General features: G+C 45.5%; 1 protein-coding gene across 9 annotated transcripts in view; it reads right to left on the bottom strand.

The window, feature by feature from the left end:
- GNG7 (guanine nucleotide binding protein (G protein), gamma 7) overlaps positions 1-7,593 on the bottom strand; it is a 60,464-nt gene extending 52,871 nt beyond the window's left edge. For 3 of the 9 annotated variants that reach the window (XR_664049.1, XM_009334594.1, XM_009334616.1), the window contains exon 1: positions 7,514-7,593. The gene's annotated coding sequence lies outside the window, so the exon portion shown is untranslated. Of the gene's footprint in view, positions 1-1,185; positions 1,271-1,290; positions 1,347-6,068; positions 6,085-7,400; positions 7,419-7,513 lie in introns of those variants that run through there. The other 6 variants (XM_009334690.1, XM_009334632.1, XM_009334651.1 and 3 more) reach the window with 5 other exon arrangements.
- Positions 7,594-17,529: the final 9,936 nt, after the last annotated feature.

A 17,529-nucleotide genomic window follows, 5' to 3' on the forward strand; every position in this document is an offset into this window, starting at 1 on the left:
GCTAAAGCAGCACAGGCCTGCCTGATCCCCATTCAGAATTCAGTAATAAACCCAAAGGGACTGAAATTCAGGGGATTTTGTCAATCAAGCGGCATGCCCCTCCCAAAATAAAGTATGGGAGATAGGCAAGGAGCACGTACAGGACTGTGGAGCTGAAAAACAAGTGCAGCAGCATCTGAAAGGTCCTGCAGGTAAGAAAAGCCACCAGGAACATGGGAAAACAAGTCCTCAGGAGCAGCGCTTTCTGGGACGCCCTTGCTCTGCCTCCAAGGAGGCATTTCCATCACTAGGAGATGCAGTTCCCGCCTCTCCCTGCAGTACAGGTTAATAAGCCTCTACGGAAAGGGGGTGCAATGAGCAGTCTGGAGGAATTTCAGCCCTCAGTAAGTCAATATGCTCTTCAGCCCTTTCCATACAGGACGGTGTGCCTTTTATAAGGGAAAGGAATGAAGATTACTTTCCCAATATCCTGCTAATTGCTGAAAAAGATGAACTTGCCCCCTAAATCACAGGCTGCACTGAGCCAGCCTTCAGCTGCAATCCTCACTCCACCGCCTCCCAACTCTTCCAGCTATACGTGATTTCATAGCATGAAAAAATAATTACGGCTTCTAAATTGCAAACAGATTTAAATAGCAAGTAGCTTGGCCCCATGAAGTATGTGCAGTTGTTTAAGTGTCTCTGGTGCTCTGTAAGAGCTGATAAATGCCAAGCTGCTACAGGAATCAGCCACCACCTCCAAGCTGCAGGAGAGCGCACAACGCCTCATTCAAAGACAAGCCACCCAAAATCAAATCTACCTTCTGACTAAATGAAGTCTTGAAGCTGTAACTAAAGCGAAAACCTGAAATGACATTACACACATTCTTTATTTTTGTTTGTATTGCTCTTCCTCAAACTTTGTCAATGCACCCGTCATCCTGATTGCTCTTTCCTTTTGTTTTAAAAGCAACACAGGGATTTCTGGACTGCCTTTTTTTTTTTTTTTAAATCAGTCAGCATTTTAAGAGCTGTTTAGGTTTTCTGCAGGCACTACTATTTGAGGACTACTCCAGAACCACAGCAGAAGCCTCTGCAGCCGAAGGCAGTCCCTGAGCAGCTCCCATGCAGCAGGCGGGAATAACACCACCACGAGCACCACCCTCCCTGCAACACACCTACAATTTTGACAAGGACATCTACCACCTCGTCACCCCAGACAGGCCATCTCTGCAGTACTGGTTTATGGCCTCTGCAAAGTCAGTTGGGCAGGAGACATGCCTGTAGGCAGGCCCTTTGCTAGAAGGCTACCCGGCAGGCTGGAGTCAAACTCTGCAGGAGCCAGCACTGCTGCAGGAGCAGCCTCTTGCCTGGGCTCCTCCCAGCTTCCTCCTCCTCCGGTTTGCAATCAGTGCCAGCTTTGCAGACACCCCGAGCTATGCCTGACGAACATCATCATCATTTCTCCTGCACAGGCTTTTGAACTGGAAGTTAGTACACAAGGAACAGTTTGCAGCAGGGAAAAACCAACCCAACAACTTTCCAGATGAACACAACACCATCTTTGGCTTTCCGCAGAAACGAGCCTTTTGTTTACAGGCTTGCAGAATCTGACTCCAGGGGCTGGTCTGTTCTTGCTCAGAGAGGGAAAACAAGCCTGACCTCAGCGTGCTGGAATAAACTCTGCCCCCTCCTTCCTTCCACGCTTCTCCCAGTGCAAAGGTAAAGAACATGATATCCAGCAGCGTGACCGAGCTCGCCGAGCGATGCGTGACCGCACACACTCCTGTTTACTGACATCAAAAACAAGACTGCTAGAGCCAAGGAGGTAAACTAACTGGACATGCTCCTGCTGCCGTTCATCAGGCTACGCCGGCCGGCACTTCCCAGCTGGCGAAAGGTCTTCAGTAAGTCAGCTGGCCCCCGGTACGTTAAGTGCAGCATTCACTACTTAGCACATAACCTCTCCATGCGTGGACAGCCACGCTCACAGCAGACGCTCCCCTATCTCCCACTTGTACCATTTCCTACACAGTCGATAAGCAGGCTGCAATTTCCTCCAGGCGGATATTGCACACCAGCACTTGCTGGCAACAAAGCCTGAACAAAGAACCTAAAAGTCATCGTGCAAGACTTGGAGTGGCTCTACCATTCTCATTAGAAACAGCTACTCGTCATGGGAATTTGTCACACCAACAGGTTTGGAAAAAACCCTTGTCGTATTTGGACCTTCTTGACCTATGCCCTGTTTACGGTGCAGGCCAGAACCCTTTGCTCAAGCCTGCTCTGCGAACATGCAAGCGGCTAGCAATGCAAGTACCAGCGCTTTAAGAGATACCTTGAAGCAAGCGTGGGCTGCAAGGAGGGGAATTCCTTTCCGAACTAACTGGAAGTGGCAACAGTTGGTAATGCAAAGCATCTCCCAGGGCCGGAGCCTGCAGCTGCCAACGTTCCCTCAAAGTCAGGGCAAGGCTCGAAGGAAGCCAGATCATCCATTCCAGCCCACCAGAAAACCCGCGGTGCCAGGAACTCCGTGGGAGGCAGTCTCTGCAGAAGAGCCTTTCCACAAGGATCGTCCAGCTCACCGGCAGGAGGAACTTGCTATACTTCCCTCAAACACTCCAAGATCCGGCAGATCACGGAGCGGGCAGGCAGCCAATGCTATCAACTATTCCATCTGTGATTAATAAAAAGTTCTAAGAAAAGATTAGAGAGAGCTTAGGAATACAAGATTCAAAGACTCATCCTTCTGTAGCAAGTGACTGCTGATTGCGTTCCTAGTCCTTAGGATTTTTAAAGAATGCTTGAATACGTGGCAAAGCGTAAAAGTCAAAGACGCTGCATTCATACGGTGAACAAGATACCAACCCTACCTACCACCTTTGCAAATGAAGGTCGATGTGCACTGTTCTTGACAATCTGACTCGGGGTTTTAAAGTGAGAACTAGAAAAAACTGCATTTGCACAGGCTCTAAAGACTAGCTCTAACTCCAGCCTGCAGTCTGCTCATTTTCCTATCAGAGTTCAAAGATTTTGAGCACTAAAGAACCCATGCATTTTAGAAAAAACAGAGCCAGCCAGCATGCTATTCGAGCAGAATATTTGTGCTCGACATTCCCTTTCCAGAAGGGAGCCCTGCTCCGATGACAGCAGTGTGATTCAGCCCGCTGCAGGCAGCTCCGCAGCGGGGCTGGTATGGGGCTGTGGCCTCCCTGGCCCAGTGGACGACGCGACCTCGTTCAGCGCCGTTAGGTAACGCGGAACAGCTCATGGAAAATGAAGCTGTCAAATAGCAAAAGGCTCCTTTTAAGATGCCTGATGGATCCCTAATCAAGGAACTTGGGAATTCTTACATGCCGTACCACAGGGCTAAATTAAAGCATTACTGGCAGGTACTGCTGACCAACAGATAACGAACCGACACCGAGATGCATCAGCACGAGACTGTGATTCAGAGCAGTGCTGCAATTATGAGGTAACGACCTGCTGTCCAGCATGGTGCGTCTTCTCACTCTGGGCAAGTAGGGCGCAGACCCACACCAGAAGTTCAGGTTCCCCCAGTGCTGACACGTTAGTGAAGTTAAAGGGAGAGAAACGCGTTACTGAAGGTGAAGTTGCTCAGATCACACTTGGAATTAAATAACCTTAATGGGATAACCAGCACCAGGTATAATTCTGCTACTTAGTACTTTAATAATAGGCAAAAGATCTTGGTGCAGAGGTAGACTTTGACATGTCTCTAAAAATAGATACTTATAAACAGTAAATCATTATCAAACAACTGCATCTGGACAACCAATGCAAAATATCCATGGTAAAGAGAGAGCCTGTAAAGTTTAACTTTTCCCCATTAATTCCTCCAAGGGATGAGCAGATTCTTTTTCCCTTGTCCACAGAACTCCTGCCATTTTCCAGCACACAGCCCAGGATTTTTGCTAAGTAACAGCTGCCACAGCCAGTGCACATTTGCTTTTGGAAGCAAATCGCTAATTGTGAAGTTGCTACGAAGTCTGTTCTGGCAACTTGATCTGGATCATTTTTTAAGTCCTAAAAAGGGAAGGCTTGGAGGAGAGGCAAGCAAAAAGGGCCTTCCCTATGCCCTGCAGTGCTTCGCACCTCAAGGGATCTATGCTTCAAGCTCGAAAGCTGCAGAAACCATTTGACAGGACTGGTGCTACTACACTTGTAGCTAAAGTCCCTCCAAAGGCTAAGTCTGACCAGCAGCTGCTCCTGTGAAGCTCAGCTCCTTTGGGGTCTCCGAGCAGAGCAATGGGAAGCATTGCTAGCAGCTGTGCTGCCGGAGGACAGAAAGCAGCCTGGTACCCCAACTTCATGCACAAAGGCATCTATGCATGAGCAGTTTCACGTGGGGGAAGGAGCAACTCTAGAACACACAGCCCTGTAAAAAAAAAAAGAGTAATTCATAATTGAAGTTTAAGTGTGAAATGCCTTAAACACTCATCGATTTAAGGAAAGGAGCGGAGGTGAACAAGGATGGCTAGCATGGTACACGAGCACTGTCTTCACCTACCCAGCCGTTTCGCAGCAAGCGGAGCGGTCTGCTGAGCAGTCTGGGGTATTCAGAAGGACAGTAACTACACAATCAGGCATTCCTACTCAGGCTTTGTTTTTCCTCTGAGCAAAAGAGGAAAAAGTTTAAAATAAACCTTGCAGACAGCAGCATTCCATTTGCAAGAGTTCATTCTTTAAAGAAACGGGACAAACTAATTCCTCAGTAAATATTTGGGGTTACAACTCTGCTTAGCAGTATCTCGTTAAACACTTCCAAGGTTTTAGAGAGCCAGTAATACACTCAGGACAGCAGTCCATGGAAATAACAGGACTTATTTCAGCAGTAACAGAGCTATTTTTAAAAATTTTACTTATGGGATGCCAATTTCCTGAAGCTGTTTGGAAAATTAAATTTAAAAATGTACAAACACTAATGGAACAAAAATGTGCTATAGCAACAGCCTTCTTTTGCTAGGAGATACACTAGATATGTTTCTGGACTTTCCAACTTACTTTCATCCAAAAAATCACCTTTTCCTCCTTTTGGAGGACAAATTAAGAATAGCAACAAAAAAATCTGTCTGCAGTAAAAAATGTTTGCTTATAGAGAAAGCTTATTCCTAAAAAAAAAATCTTCCAGTTTTAGCAAATGCCTCCAGCTGTTATAAACAGATCAAACCAGTGACAATACACTTCTTCTCTAGGGATGCTTAGGTTTAACATAATTAGATTAGCTCAATGCCTCTGCCAGGCAAATAAGCAATACAAGAAGTTCTTTTATGTCGCTGACAACCTCCTAAAAATTGGAGGAATTTTAAAATGTACACCAACTTAACAACTGCTTGAAACAGGAAGAGGAGGTGAAAGAGTATCCAGCTGAAGCAGCAAGGGAGAATTCATTACACTGTAAATACCAGAGTGAAACACAGATGGGATGCTGAGGTTTATAATTCTTAAAGTGCCATTATAAAAGTGCGCAGGCATTTGCTTTTAAATATTATGACAAGCAGCTGAACGGTGTAAAGTATAGCTGTTTTCATAGGCTGCACCAACAATTCAGGAACTGTTCCAGTAAAACAAATACTAAAGATCAACAGGCCGTTGACTTCAAATCACTAAAAACACCACACAAAGAAAAATAAAAATGACAAACTAGCATCGCTTCCAAGCTAGCAATAAAGCACTCCCCAGGGAGGGGATCCTTCCCCCTTTCCTACCAGATGCGTAAAGTTCACCTTGTTCTGCCATTACAGAAAGCGAGAAGGGAAAGAAGAAAAATGTCTTGAGGAAGGATTTAGAAGCAAGGTTAATAGTTTTGTTTTAAACGTGGATGTTTCTCCTGGGATACATTTTTATCTCAAAGCAACTTTTGAGGTTATTTCAATGCGCTTTCATGTTATACAAGTGCCCTGTCTTCTAGGGGCTACTGAGCAATTTTATACAGTCAATTAGTAAAAAACCTAAACGCCTTAATGAACCCTGGGAAACAGGGTGCTCTTGATATGTCAGTGATTACTAGGCCAGGGCAGCATCATTTCTGCAAGATGCGAGTCACCAATAAAGGTGCCTTCACGTACCTTTAGGAACCGGGCAAAAATTGACAGGATTAAAACCTGCTTCCTAAATAACAGACAGGTGCTGTGAGAGTCCTGACTGGCAGCAGAGAACTGCTGGTTATTCACCACGCAGAGCTGAACGAAACGAAAGGGTTCACAAATGGGTCCTGAAAACAGAAGCCAAACCCAGCAGTGACAACTCATTCACAGCCCTGCTGCAGAAACAGCTTAAAAAGGAAAAAAAAGCACACTGGGCTGGGGAGAGATGCGTGCTTCCACACTTCAGTAAAAATCTGCCTCTTTAGTGAACAAAGATTTGCTTTTGAGATGGAGACTGGCATAAGCATTTCCTGTTTGGAGCCCTAAGGCAAAATATTACAATATAACAAGCTCCATTAGTTTTCCTTTTTTTGTTTTTCTCCCCAGTTCCTTATGTTTTGAATTAAGTCTCCAGTTGACTCTGACTCACAGCAAAGTTCTATGCTGATCCCACGAACATCGTTCCCCTCTTGGAGGAGACACCAAGTGCAAAAAGTAGGGCAAAATGACGCAAGTGGGACAGACGGGACATTTTTTAGGAAAGTGAGGCAAGAGGAAGCGCTGCCGGACCCCTGCCACAGCCTGGGGAGAGGACCAACAGTCACATGATGATATACAGCTCCTAATACATTTGCTAATGAGTCTGCCAGTCAATTACTCACTTCAAATGGTTTCAAGGACTTACGCTCTCTCAGCATTCTGGAGTCTAATGCTGTTTCTGAGACGACGAGCAGAAGCTGTGCACGCCTGGCAGCTGATGCTGTGCGGTCCAGCTGCCAGGGACACACTGCCCTCTCTCGGAGACTCCAAAACCAGCCCCGCGGAAGGACGCTGAAGACCAACACGCTGTTGGCATCTCTTAAAAATCAATTTCGGCCCAAGAGGCAAGTCAGAGGCAACAAGCAACTCTGGTAACGCTCCCCTGCCTGATATGTTGCTTTGAGGAAGGAAGTGTGAATGCCTTTTGGAAGAGCTGCTCTTAAGGTAGGTCAGTTTTAACTAATAACCTTGAAGGTACCTTTATGTCATCCTATCAAAACTTTAATCTTTTCACCTGGAATTGTATGGCAGATAATGCATGGCACAACTGTGTCTACCCCGGAGAACATCATAACATCTAAAGAGCGGTGATACGGTAACAGTCATCACAGAAAAAGAATGTCATTCAGAAAAACCATTCCACCTTACAGGCAACACCTGCATGTTAGCTTTCTGTGTGACCTCAGGGCAATTTTAGACACTTAACACCCTACCTTGGTCAAACTGTCTCTAAGTGGACTCCGAGCGTGCCGCTATCACATTCACACTACTCACCTCATAAGATATCCCTGGTTTGGGGAGTCAAGGGCACAGAGATGTGGAAAATTAACTGTGAGGCAGGAGAGATGGTTTGGATGGCTTTGTGGTGTACTGCTGCATAAACGTACCTGGTCAGAGAGCGTTCACACCACCTTCTTCAGCACAAAGGCAGATGCACTCTCTGGCTTGAAAAAAAGGACAGCTCTCCTAAAAAAGGAAATGGAGAGAGTTTTCAGCAATTAAAACATTCCTACGGGGAATGCCTGACTTTGATCCAACCAGCTGAAGCACCTCACATCTCTTTTTTTTTTCATTTAATGAAGGCAAACATAGTAGCCATATGGCTACAAAGACCCTTTTTAGACTGACAGACACATTTTCTCCCTGCTTGAAACCAGGCTAGACTTGGCTACTTACAGAACTATTTAAAGTCACCCAATAAGTATGAGGGGCATGTCATATGGATTCAACGATTAGCAGCTTCGCAGCTATGATGGTCGGCCAGCTTTAAGGCTGACTCCTGCCACGGAGGCAGAGCACCTGTCTGCACTCAGTGCAATTTCATATCTGAGTCTGAAGATGGCTCCATCGGCACAAGAGATGCCATCCACTCATGCCTCCCTAGGCACAAGAAAAAAATATCATTAGGCACACAAAGAATGAAGAAATATTCAGAATGCTTAGTCAGCCATCAATCACGTTATTTGTCATATGCTGACAACAACGATGCGGTGATGGCAAGGAAGCAGTCACATACATGCATTATATATTTCTAAAGATGTAAGACTGCGATGTAGAAGCTACAACAAAAGAAACTAGAGAAAAATAGCTTGAGCAGCTCATGGAAGTCAAAGAGAAAAAGAATGACAAAGACAGATTTAACTAAAAAAAGGGAAGAGGAAGGCATATCTGCAGCATTTCATTCTTTGTTCCTCCCCACAACGATCAAATTAAAAAGCCCACACACTTAAATTAAGTACAAGTTAAAGGGGAGCTGGAAATACAGTTATTCAGAATCACTATTTAGGTTAGGAAAATTGCTGCATTATATTCCTTTGTCAAGCGGCAGATAATGAAATCTGCAAAAGAAAATGTGGAATTTGGACCCATCACAGAAGAACCAGAAGGAAACCGAGGAAATCTTTGGTACGGGTTTGCCACGCAGAACCTAAGGAGCTCTGGCCCCATAAACACCACCCTGCATGAGTGACGATGACAGGACACAAGTGTGGCTGTGCAAAGATCCCAAACCTGTTCCCCCATGCCCTCATCACAGCTACAGTCATCGTGCTACCCTCACACACAGCCCAACAGGTTGTTTTTTTTTTTGGTTTGTTTCTTTTCAAACACAACATAAAAAACAGAACTCAGGGAGGGCACGTGTCCAGGACCCAATTACAGAGCTGTGATTACTAATAAACCTTTCTTCGGGAACCTTCACAATGTTTAATTTATACCTTTGAAAACACCTCTGATAAAACCCTGGCTCCACCACCGTCTGGCCAGATTTGTCATTGACTTAAGGGTAAATATCCTCGTCGCAGTTATGTTTACATTGCATTGTGTCCGAAGCTCCAGATATGACTTGAGTATTTAATTGGTGATGACGGGCAGACACCTCAGCGTTTCCAACAGCCAGCCAACCCCTGCAAACAGAAGGCTACCAAGACCCCTCCAAGGCTTGACCCTAGATGAAACCCTCTAGCAAGGGTTTTGGAATTGGAAACATCCAATTCATGCTAGAACATTTAATGGAAGAAAGCACAAAGGGAATAGAGAATATGAACATTATTATTTTAGGTAAAGCTTTTGCAAGCTTGGGTTTCCTTTAAGGTGCGATAGAAACAATCAGGTAACTACGGCTGGTGCTGCAAGGGGCCACAGGGCAATAACAGGGCTGCTGCTGGTGCTCAGCCAGTTTTCATGGCAACAGCACTAAAACAGATGCTGCAAGCTCTGCGAGGGCAAGGAGCTGCAGAGCTTGTTTCTAGAGGGAACTGTTCAATGTCTAATCATTAACAGTAAAAAACACCCTAGATAAAAGTCAGCTAGCGATAGACTAAAGCAATGATGCATTTCAAGTCAGCAGAGTCATTACAGTCACCAGGAAGCGCGGGATGTTTGCTTGTTCCTGTTATGGCTCTACCGTGTTTCCCCTGCAGAGGGGACAGCTTCACAGGAAACAATATAAGTTAGAATTAGAAATAGTCATCTATTCGTTCTTCAAACCCCTCTCATCCAAACAGCAAGAGCATTCGCTCCAGCACGCTGAAGGCAGCAAGATCAGATGTGCTCACACACATTAGGGCATTTTAAGCTGCTGCTGCCATTAAAGACGAGAAGCAGCAGCGGCAGCGTCGTGAGCTTGCTTGCCACAGGGACTGCAGAGTTACGTAGTCTGAAAGGTGCAAACTTAAAATGTATCAACCCCATTACTTGCCTGGTAAGGTTGTGAAGGCATACCACCCCCAGTGTGCACCTGTAGGACCCTATTCTGTGATAAAGCAGCAACTTGGGAGTCCTGTAAGAGCCTGAGATAGAAACGGAGGTGCATTAACCATCGTGTGGCACATCTGCCCTGTGGAAGAGATGCCAGACGTCCCGTGCTACACGCCTGGACCGGGACGGGCAGGCTCTAGGCACAGCCACGGCACGTGCACCGTGCGGCCCAGCCGTGCATCAGCGCCGGTCTCCTACCTGCAGCTTCTGAGCATCATCAGCTGCTACGGCTCCAACCTGGCTGTCAGACAAACATGGGCACCGCTAAGACGACATGCAAAACGTCAAGTCCTCTTACCCTTCCAAGAAATCTGCTGCGTTAAGACACCCGCTAGACTCACTCCAGTCCAGCCCACGAGGCATCAGTATCTACCAGCCCGCGTACTGGAACAGAGAGGCAATTTGTTCCCTTTCATATCAACCCTGCTCTCTGGGCTAAAATCCAGAGACAACTGCTGAGAGCAAAACCCCTCAGCTGCTGAACAGGCACGAGGTTCCCAGACCCTCCTTCCACACGCCTCTGTCCAGGAGGGGTGTCTGCCTCAAGCCCCCTCCCGAGAAAGCCTCCGAAGCTGCAGCTGTAAGCCAGCACAGGGGAGGTTGCTGCAGCTGGAGCCTGGTAACACGTGAAATAAAACAGAACTAAGCTAGATCATTTTAAATGGATATAAATAGTTCTTTTTCTTTACTACCAGAGGTATGTAGACTCCATGGATGAGCATAGAGAAAGCCTGCATCAGAAGCGCCATCTGCATCCTCACTAAACCTTTCCTTTTGAGTACCTTTATCGCTTCACTCCCTGCCAGAAAAACCCTGTTAAAATAGACCCAGCATTCAAAGACAGGTTCTAAACAAATTTAACTGTAAAAAAAAGTCTAAAAGACTATGAAAAAGGCAGCAGCACGTCAGCAACCATATCCATCTTCGCTTCCTGAGGCTAAACCATCGCTCCGTCCATCACGCAATAACCCCAGGCCCTGTACCCAGCTGCAAACGTGGTGCGCTCTGCCAGAAGATGCCTCCGCAGAAGCAGGCATCCCCCGCTGGCCACGCAGGACTCGCTGTCTTTCCACGAACGCAAAGACAAAAGCCCATGCGACACGGCGCGGCACAGCCCCATCCCTGCCCAGCTGATCCGCAGCAGCGGACAACGAAATGGCAATGCTTTCAACACCCAGCTTCACACTCGGAGATATGAAGAAAAATTACTTAGGATTACGAGATGGCACCACAAAACAAAATGTTCATTGGTTTTTAACAGAGCTGTTTACCGTTTGTTCTTAATCTCCAGCCTCTGTATTTATAGCAAAACTACTCACATAACAAAGCTTTGCTGTGCTTGAGAGCATCACAGAAATAGGCCTTTTCTAAAAAAAAACATATTTAGAAAGGGGTATCCGAATAATACTTTGCCCTTTTTTGGTTTCTTTTATCGAAAGCTTCTTAAGAAGCAATAGTTTGCTTCCCTACTAATCTGGTGTTGAAGAAAAAAAAAAATCTCAACTGCCTCGTTACAATCACGTTGACGCTCCTAAAAATCTGCAGAGACTTAGGAAGTTCTTGAACTCTGTTGTCCCAGAGACAGAGCATCACTACTGCTCTGCCTTTGTACCCAGCAGGAACATCACCCCCTTCACCCACAGCCACGGTGCAAAGCCAGAACCATACAGATATATAGGGTCCCTGTGAGCCTGCTGAGCACGTTGCAAAGCAACTTATGCCCGGCCACTGGGATTAACGAAAATCATCTGAACCTGCGTCCCCCACGATGGACCAACTTTGGCAGGAGCTCAAGAGTGAAGGTCCATCCACCGCGGAAACACCAAGTATGGTTCACATCATGCAGAAGACGACAGCAGGAGTCCCCAGCAGCCCGAGAGCCAAGCTGACTTGTGGCAATGTAATTTCAACTCTCCTCTTCGCACGGCTGTCTTCACTCAGACCAGCTAATGAAGTCTGATTTGCAAGAACAAACCTCATAAGATTGGAGCAGCAACCGCTATTGGTAGAAACCTGAAAAAGCCTTCAAATGCCAGAGAAAGCCCACTCCTAATGAGATCTGTTTCAGTGTCACAGAAGCCAAGAAAGCAAACTAATAATATTCACAGAAATGGATTAGAGCTGAATCTTCTGTAAATCTGGTCATGCAAAGAAACAAGGAAATTCACATTCACGGAGAGGTATTTGCCAGCTCTTGGTGCAAACATGAAAGAGGTCATGAATTCATGAGCTCTCACTTACGAATCCATTCTTTTCTAGCACATTTATACAGCTTGCAAAACCTTGAGAAGAGCACTTGGCGACAAGTCTGCCGGCGAGCTCCCTGCTCCTTGAATTCGTTGTCATGCTCATTTCCTGCGGTCTAAGGGAAATGCACGCAGGCATTAGGGACAAGTGTCGGATCATGTAACAGGCTCACCTGCTCCTTAACTTTCTACTCCAACGACTAGTTCCACAACAACCCTTTAAATCAGGATGCTAATAAGGATAACGCCATTATCCTGGAAGGAAGGTATAAGAATGAAGAGCACTGTCAACTTTCATCCTCCTCTATTTTTCTTAGACAAAATTAAACACTGCTAGTGAAAATGTTTTTTTACTTTGATAATCTCACTTAAGTTTGGTCTACATAACAACGCAGGCCCCAGGGTGAAGTGCCTAGTATTTTAAAATAAAAAAAAAAAAGAAGTTTTAAGAATTCTACTATTTACGATTGCCTGGTGCTACCAGCACTTGGAAGAGGAAAGACTGCTGGTTGGATGCAACCTGCAAGCAAGCTCAAGTATCAGCCAACATTAAGCAGAAGAAATACAGAAGATATGGGCAAAGGCCTCTCAAATACTGCTATAGGATTAAGTGGAAAGTGTCCAAGACCTTCCTTCCCACACAATCGTTATATTTTCTTTTTAATCAGCATAAGGCTACAGGTTAAGCCAGCAGGTCCCTCGTTTCTTGGGTTTGACAGAATGGGAATTTACAGTGCATTATCATTCACAGCAAGCAAGCAGCCAACAAGAGAAAGATGGAGAGAAACACAGAGCCAACACAGAGCCCTTTTGCAGTAATTAAAAAAAAAATACTGCATTCGATTCATTTTTACCTTGTATGCACTTAAAAAAAATTCAAGTAGCATTGGGACAACTTCTCAACAGAAGCCATCCACATTGCTCTGCCTGGCGGTCCAAAACCCGATCCACGGGCACTAGGACTCAGGTTAGCTCGATACAATCCGGCCCCGCAGGAGTTTGAACCCATAATTACAGCATATCACAGCAGTCTGCACATGGGAAATACGAAGGAGGAAGGCTTTATTTATGCAGGGGACAACAGTTTCAAGGATAATGTGTTTAAATCAAGGAAAAATGGTTAAATGCAGAAAGGTAGCAGATTCGGGAAGCTCTTAAAAGAAAAACAGCTGCACCAGAGACTCTTTGGCGTCTCAAACTACATGAAAAACGCCTGCGTACAGGAGAACTTTGAACCTGAAATGCCTCAGGAGCACTCACCAGGATCCTCACAGTTAAAAATTCAGAAAGGCACTGAACTTTATTACCTCCAGCAGCAGCAATCCTCCTGCCAGCCTATGGTCCCTCCCTCGGCTCAGGGTGTTAACGAATTTCCTACACCACTAGCAGTTAGCTTTGTTAAGCCTCAGACAAGATTTCCTGCCCCTCCACCAACCTTCCCCAAGTGCTCTTCCTGGAGACATTCGCATCTTCCCCAGGCTAGCAGAACTTGCCTCCGAAAATTAGGGAGCAGCACACTTTTGAATCAGGGTGGTTTGCCTGCAGACAGATTGTATTTCACCTACAAAATAACAGCGTACACAGTTATTAGCCAAAGAGCCTCTCCCAGCTGTTATTTACTGAAGAGAGTAGGAAGTGGTTACTCTCTCGAGCTACAGCTAAACCACAGCAACTTTTAATTTTTTTTATTTTTTTTCCTTAATGCAGTACGAAGGGAGCGCAGTAACAGTGCACCAAAGAGATGCACACAATACATCTCCTCTGTTAGTTGACAACCCTCTTCTATTTCGGGAATGCTCATCTGCAGGTGGAATTGGATTCATGTTCCCATGACTGACAACACAACTCGCTCGACTCCGCTCCATCCTGGCCTATGGCAGCGGCTGCTATTTTGAGCACTGTGCCTCTCCAGCGCTGCCGAACAATATTATTCCAAAGGTGAGAACTATTTCCAGATAACACGAGAACAGCATTTTTCACACTTTAAAAAAAAAAAATTACGGATTTTTAAGACGTTTTGCAAGAGGGTGAAGAACCCTCTCCAGCAAAGCCAGGGTCTACTTGCATTAATGGGCTTTTCTTATATATAACCCATGGAGTCATTGAGACTATTAAAACGAAATTAAAGTCACTGCCCTGTAGCCCACTCGCTGCCTTGCCGGAATGGGCAAAGTAGTCTTACCTGGGCTATCACAAAGATATTCTTCACCAGCAAGTAGGAGAGCATCTATTCCCTCTATCCTGACGAGAACCTTGCCTTCTGGCAACAGATTGGCAATGTAGTCCTTAAGAAGTCACGGCTACAGCCAGTCTATGCTGGAATTGTCCCCAGAAATATCCATAAACCAGAAAGAAATAGAAAAATGTGACGTAACATTAAGATTGAGTCAACAGCAGACAAAAGTGTTAAATCTAGAGCATATGACTTTGTTTTTCACACATACGCACCACAAATACTTTTCACAAACACGCACCAAAAGAGCAGGTTGTTTTTAGACTACTTCAGAAATGTAAGAGTTAACTGCTCCTTCGGAGCCTCTAGAAGTGCCAACCTAGATCCCCAGAAAGAAAAGCTGAGGGTGGGATAATGAGGCGAAGAATGTTAACCATCTAATTAGCGATCAGAGAGAGAAGAATTTTGTGATCAGTCAGAAGCGCTGACTTCTTTAAGCTTCATGTTGACCTGTGCAAGCATTGCAGTTCAGCTAGAGCCGTTCTCGGTCGCTCACCCTGAGGTCCCTAACTCAGAAAGCCTCTAATTGCTACAAGCAGCCAGCTCTGCAAAACGAAGGGCTAAGCCGGACGATCGACCAGAAGGTCTGAAATCGGAGCAGTTCGGCTTCTTCCCTGCACCAGTTGAAAGGCTGCCCACCGCAGCTCTCGTGATCCGACTTCCATTGCAATTAGCCACAAAAGCTGTACCAGGTCAGCAATCATCTCAGCCTTCAGAAGCTCGTGTCTTCCATGATGCCTGTAATGAACAATGCCTGGACAAATTAAATTCCAGTCAAATCGTCACCAGCTGCAGCTCATATGCACGCAATTTTTTAACTAACATTCTGGAGCAAGCCCTTCCTTGTCCTCCATAAGCTGAATTGCTTGTGCCCCACAGGGCTGTTAGAAAATAATTACTTCTCTAAACCCACAGGCTACTCTTCCAAAGTAGGTGTGCCCCATGACTAATATCTGGCAACCAACCAGTTCCATCTGCATTGGTATGCTGCGAGCACAGAGCTACTGCTGTCACTTGCAACAGCTCCTGTTAGATCTGTGCTAACAAATGTGAAATCCTTTTTTTCACCTCAGTGTCCTATGTTAAAAATGCTGCATATATTTCTGGTGATGTCTTTACAAAGTGTATCTGCTATTTATCATATGCACTAATAGATAAGTCTTTAAAGCAAATGCTCTAAGCTCGACAAGTTTCTACAAGGGACCATAACGCCATGTATTTGAGCGCTGACAAATGAATTTGGCATTGCACCTCTGCAGTGTAAATCAGCAGAAAACATGGGATTTTGTTGCCTTTCCCAGAAAGATATTTGCAGCAAGCCCCTTCAGAGCGCAGGGTGGGACTTGCGCTTTACACTGAATAGTCCGTGGACTCACCAGAACGGAATTAGAGAAACCCACCCGTTGCTCCTGCAGCTCCTCCTGGGGACACGCTTTCTATAGCTCGCTTCCCAACACAACCGGCACCAGGAAACACAAATTCATTCAAATGAGCAGGGAACGCACAGTACAGCCTGAAGCAGCTCTTTCAGATGGATACTGGAGTGCTGGGAGCCAAACTCAACTTAGAGAAACAGGCTGCAGGAGAAACTTGAGAGATAAAAAGATATCCGTGTTCACACCGCTGACTGTGCCTGAACGTCTACTGAGTATGTTTGAATCATCAGCTTGCTTCCCAAAAGACTGGCATGCTGCACAGTCCCACCTCAAATTAAGCACGCCCGATCCAAACTGGCAGCACTTACAGGTCTATGAGGGACAGACACCCGGACTCTGAAAAACAAGCGGTTCTGGAAACCATTTGTAGGCAAAGCAGCACAGGGTTTTAAATTGGAGGACATGATGAAAGGTTAGTTTATTTCCAGGTACTTCTACATTCCTCTTTGAGAGCTTTTCTCAGAGTCACATTCACCTGAAAACAATCTCCAGGTCCCATTTGTAACAAAAAAACCCAGTAAATCATTGTACTGACCAGCACCTAATCCCATCCTACCTGCAGTTATCTTCACCTGACGCAAGACAGCAACTAGAGCACAAGGTGAAGGGTCCTTTTCGTTTCTATGTTTTCCATGTTCCTTCTTCACCAACAAACACTCAAGAAACCAACAAAACAACCCAACGAAATTAGGCTTAGTGATTCCCTGACCACACGAGAAAACCCACAGTTTAAAGTCCATCAACACTTGAATTTCCAGTCTTGCACAGTTTTGTCTCCAAACTTCATCCCATTCTTAGTCTTACAGGACACCAACCCGCTCTCAACTGCTAGATAGTATTTCTTTATTGTAGTACATTCTTCTCATCCTTCCTTGCTTTTCAAAACCGATACCTTCAAAAATCTCATATAAAGAATATGACTTACTGAATATTTATTTCCCCGTTTCTAAGCTACAGTTCCGGTACTTAAGCAGAAAACGTGCTGGTTCCAGGAGGCGTGTTCCACTTCCATTTACCAGCTTTAACAGGTACTTTGCAAAAACTCCTTTTATACCCTTCCAGATGAGCAGCACCACTTTTGTTTCACGATTTACCAGTCAGTATCTTACAAGGATGGAAGCCAGTGGGTCAAGATCAACAGCGTAACTGCACACGCGATTCAACGACGGGAACGACGAGAATGTTTAATCGGGATTAGCTGCAATTAAACCTGCCTGACACTAGCGTAACACAAGTTTCCCGTCGGAGCCACCGCAGGCACTCACGACACTCGCGGGTTACGGGAACAACGGTTTCCCAACATTTTGCCCAAGACACAATGAGTGCGATGCTCCTTGAAAACGATACCGGTTCCTCCTAATCACTGGAAACGCGTTACCTGGAGCTATCCGCTCAGGCACCCAGCGCCGCTGGCCGCACGCGCTTCAATCCCACACCGGCCAGAAGAGGATCCACTGCTAAGATTACACTTACGGACAGAACTCCAAAATTAGAAGCAAAAAGGTCATATTTCTTGGCCTTAATGAAGGATCTTTGACTAAAAGAAGAAAAAGAGCCTCTCAGGCCTTTTTCTCCTTCCAGTAGAAAAGTTGCATAGTAACATTAAATTCACAACATTTGTGTTTGGGAATTGTACCATAATTCACAGCAAGTAACTGAAAAGCGAAGCCGTGATACATCATGATTTACTGAGCATAAACACTGATCCTTTGCCAGAAAAAAAAGTTTCC

Source organism: Pygoscelis adeliae, unplaced genomic scaffold, assembly GCF_000699105.1.
Source record: "Pygoscelis adeliae isolate BGI_AS28 unplaced genomic scaffold, ASM69910v1 Scaffold850, whole genome shotgun sequence".
NCBI classification, from domain to species: Eukaryota; Metazoa; Chordata; class Aves; order Sphenisciformes; family Spheniscidae; genus Pygoscelis; species Pygoscelis adeliae.